We start from the raw sequence: 4,738 nt of genomic DNA on the forward strand, positions 1-4,738 counted from the left end.
GCTCCCAGGGATGAGCCAGGAGTTGGACTTGATGATCCTTATGGGTCCCTTCCAACTCGGGGTATTCTATGGAATTAGTGGCTTTTTGTAGGAGTTCAACTTGGTAGGAATATAAGTATTTTTATTCTAGGAAGAGCCCCATTTGCAGAAAAGTATTGAATGTTCAACTGGTTTTTAAGTCCTTCATTTATATTGTCATTAACTATTAGCCTACTGACTACTCTGGATTAAGCTCTTGATCTAGTTGTTTCTCTTGTGTCTAAAATAAGTTACAGTGGGTAATGTCACGTCTGAGTCTAATACTGTTTGGAAAAGTGAATGCTCTAATATGTGAAATACCTAAAAGATCCTTCTATGTGTTTTTGACAGATTGGCAAAATGAGATTTGTCAGTGTTCGTGATTTTAAAGGGAAAGTCTTAATTGATATTAGAGAGTACTGGATGGATCAAGAAGGTGAAATGAAGCCAGGCAGAAAAGGTATTGTTCTGCTTCATCTTATTTTGTATTAAAACATTGCCTGCAATTTACTGGAAAATTTTGTGTACCAGATTTTTATACTTTGTTACTGCATGATATTTTAAGAGTAATAGTTTTAACAAATGATTAGTTTTATCTGTACATTATAAACAAAAAGAAAAGTGGTTTTGTTGGCCTGAGTCTGTTTTTTCTAAATGGATCCTGCATAATTTATAGAAACAAGGCATTGGATACAAGCAAATTTATTGTGGGAGCTATGAATGTAACCATACTTTTTCTCCTCTTGATTAACTGAATTAACTCAATTTCTTGCCTCTGTTAGATTTTCTTATTTCTAATTTCTCTGAAAAGGTTTGGGTTTAGTTGGAATAAGATGTTAAATGATTTAAAACAATTGTGTTCTTAATTTTTATCAAATTTCAGATTAAAATAATAGAAACATTCCATATGACTAATTTTTTTTGGGGGGGGGGGATCAAGATTTAGATGACATGAAAACACTTGAAGTGCTTGAGCTTTGGTACTTTGTGTCTGTCTAATCTGCAACACAGCATAAGCCTTTACACCTTTAATTTCTACTCCCGTGCCTAATTTTTATGTCATCCTTTCACTGAACTGTTTTTGTAACTTTGGCCACCTGCAAGATGAGGATGAGTTGATAGTTGCAGTAGTGCTTTCCTTAATGTCACGTTGCTTCTTTAGAAAAGATTACTTTAATCATTTTTCATATTATGTAAAGGAAAGAGGTAAGTGTGAAACATTCTGTTCTGAAGGTTAAAGGCATTTATATTTTTCTGATGTATCTGGGAGCAGCGCAGTGAATAGACGTTTGGAAAGCTTCAGAATTTTCAACATCTCAACCACCAATAATAGGTATGCACGAGCAGGGTATTATGGGTACCTTACAGGAAAATTTCTTTCTTGGATGTGTTGCTGCTGTCTAACAAAAATCATGACTGATGTTTAAGGACTAAAGTAGTGTATTTTGAGGTGGAAATGAAAAACACATCAATCAAAAGCTTGAGTGGGAAGCAACAATGAAACTTGATGGGCAGGCAAAGTGATGATCTATGTGATGTAGATGGAAATGTTTATCATTGTGGGAAACAGGACTGGATTTTATTAGGATAACCTTAATAATCTGATAGCATGAGAGTTTAACGTTACAGTGATGCGCTTACAAGCTACTTACGTAACTATCCTACAAACAGTATAAACAGTTGAAATTTCATAATAAAAAATTGAAAAAATCCAACAGTTAGGAATTGCTTTGTCAGATTATTTCAAATAGCAGTTCTAAGCTTCATGCCTGCGTACAGTTCATATTGTATGTTGTTCAGGGGCAACTTGGTACATTTGGTTCCCCAATAATGGTTAGCATACCTGACCAAACTGTTTTCAAAATACATCTTCCACCTAAAGACTGGCGGGAGAACTGGTTAGAAAAAGTGACAATGCAGACTTCTTGCTGCTCAAAATACCAGTACTCTGATAAAGCACTAGTGGTAGAAGGGGGGGTGGGTGATGAGCCCCAAGAGTGGAATTCATAGTTTTACCTGTTTTCAGGTCCTGCTCCACCTACAGGGAGAAAGCAATGAAAGAAGCCTGATCACTGAGGGGGGAGAAAGGGGGTAAATAGTAGAAGAGCCTGGCTGGAGAGTGAGAGGTAGGCTTGTGAGTCTCTACTTACATAGAGTTGGCGTAGAGATTAGTAGGGGAAGAAGGAGGAGGCTAATACACAATGGAAATGTGTGCCTGGACTGGAGCTTGAGAAAGTAAAAATTCAGAACTGAGGAGATGGGTTGTGGGGTACTGAGTGATTGAATGTCACAAGAATCTGTAGTGATACTGAAGTTTTTTAAAAACAAAAACAAAAAAAAAAAAAAAAAAAAAAAAAAAAAAAACCACCTTCCATGTTGGTTTGAGTGCTAGGGAATAGAATAAAGCTTTTTTAAAATATTACTTATAGCATACATTATTCACAATGCTTTAAGAAAAAATTTCACAGGTTTTTTCTTCACAAGAAAAGAAAACACAGAATTATAGCATATCAAAAATACTTAGTTCAGTCCACAGAGGTATTTGGCTTTTAGCAGCCAACTGAAATAGGATTGGTTTCCTACATCTCGCCTCATTTTGTGCTGCCCCCTATCAGGGCAGGAGCTCTTTCTCTTCCTGTGTTTAGCAAAACACTTATGAATGAATGTTGTATTGTACCTGTTTTCTTTGCAAGGTAAACCTGTCCAGATGGGCTAAAGGTCTAAACTGAAGTGTTCTGAGTAGTTTAACTGTGCAGCTGAGACTTATTACACTTGATGTAGCTCAAACATTAATAGTTGTGACAGTCTTTGTGTATGAAATCAGTCTTGGTTGTAAGTGTGCAAGATCCTGAATTACAATTTTCTTTTTGTACTAAGTGTTTGTTTTTAATACATTTCAGGTATTTCTTTAAATCCAGAACAGTGGAACCAGCTGAAGGAACAGATTTCTGATATTGATGATGCAGTAAGAAAACTTTAAAGATAGCCATACAGAAATCTTTATCATTTCAGTTGTTTTAAGCAGTCTTTTTACATTGGGTTTTGTTTTTCTAAAATAGTGTTTTCAAAGCTATTGTATATTTGGTTTGCAAAACAATTTGTAAGAGGAATACTTTTTTATGTGCATTTAAAGTGTATTCTGAGTGAGGCTATTTGTGTATACTTTACTGAAAGGAAATGTGTTGCTTTCACCTCATGGTGTAAAATAAATCAAGTAATATGTAAAGCATAGTTGTTATGGCCTTTTGATTGAAGATGTTTGCTGGTAAGACCACCTATTGGCTTTAGGCTTTGTTTCAGTTCAGTTGTTTGTTTTCTAAGGAGAATTTTTAAAATGTCTTCATTTAAATTGTTTTTGTTTCATACCCTTTGGTATTGTCCTCAGCTTTCTGCATTAAAACTTGATACAAACAGTGAATACCTGGTAAAACACATTTTTGCAGATAATTTTAAATACTGTATTTGCTAATTTTCCCTATTTATTCAGATGTAAACAGTCCTGAGTATATAGACATTTTTGCATTATTTACATAGTGTTATGCTAAGCAATAACACTTGAACACCATCCACACACTGTTCCCAATTCTCTATAGCTTGTTTGACTTAGAAAATACAATTAGCCTTTATTCATGAACTCTAGATTTTAGAATGTGATACATAAATTTTAAAACAATAGGCATATACCTCAGAGTAAGATAGTGTTTAAAAGCTCCAAACTTGGTTGTTATGTAGGTACACTTTTCAAGCTTTGCATTAAATTCATTCTTGAACACATACTCTGAATAGTTACTCCATAGAAAAAAGCAGTTGATAGTTACTCCGTATTATTCAATGGAGAATAGTTACTCTATAGAAAATAGCAGTTGCAGGGAGATCTGGACAGGTTGGAGAGCTGGGCGATCACCAACTGCATGAAGTTTAACAAAAGCAAGTGCCGGGTCCTCATGGAGCAGATTATCTTGGGTGTCATCATGCGGCAGTTGCAGGGCAAGCAGGCAATCAGGCCTAGTCAGCATGGGTTTATGAAGGGCAGGTCCTGCTTGACGAACCTGATCTCCTTCTATGACAAGGTGACACGCTTAGTGGATGAGGGAAAGGCTGTGGATGTGGTCTACCTTGACTTCAGTAAGGCATTTGACACCGTTCCCCACAGCATTCTCCTCAAGAAACTGGCTGCTCATGGCTTGGACTGGCATACGCTTTGTTGGGTTAAGAGCTGGCTGGATGGCCGGGCCCGGAGAATTGTGGTGAATGGAGTCAAATCCAGTTGGAGGCCGGTCACTCGTGGAGTCCCCCAGGGCTTGGTACTGGGGCCAGTCCTCTTTAACATCTTCATCGATGATCTGGACGAGGGGATCGAGTGCGCCCTCAGCAAGTTTGCAGACGACACCAAGTTAGGTGCGTGTGTCGATCTGCTCAAGGGTAGGAAGGCTCTGCAGGAGGATCTGGATAGGCTGGACCGATGGGCCGAGGCCAACGGTATGAAGTTCAACAAGGCCAAGTGCCGGGTCCTGCACCTGGGGCCCAACAACCCCAAACAGAGCTACAGGCTGGGAGATGTGTGGTTAGAAAGCTGCCTGGCAGAGAAGGACCTGGGAGTAGTGGTTGATGGTCGGCTGAATATGAGCCAGCAGTGTGCTCAGGTGGCCAAGAAGGCCAGCAGCATCCTGGCTTGCATAAGAAACAGCGTGGCCAGCAGGTCCAGGGAAGTGATTGTCCC

General features: G+C 38.3%; 1 long non-coding RNA gene across 1 annotated transcript; it reads left to right on the plus strand.

Moving 5' to 3' along the window:
* The first annotated feature begins 326 nt into the window (after positions 1–326).
* LOC118159092 lies at positions 327–3,436 on the plus strand. The gene is made up of 2 exons (XR_004746991.1): positions 327–478; positions 2,919–3,436. It is a non-coding gene; the product is annotated as an uncharacterized LOC118159092 (long non-coding RNA).
* Positions 3,437–4,738: the final 1,302 nt, after the last annotated feature.

Source organism: Oxyura jamaicensis, unplaced genomic scaffold, assembly GCF_011077185.1.
Source record: "Oxyura jamaicensis isolate SHBP4307 breed ruddy duck unplaced genomic scaffold, BPBGC_Ojam_1.0 oxyUn_random_OJ66995, whole genome shotgun sequence".
Taxonomy (NCBI): Eukaryota; Metazoa; Chordata; class Aves; order Anseriformes; family Anatidae; genus Oxyura; species Oxyura jamaicensis.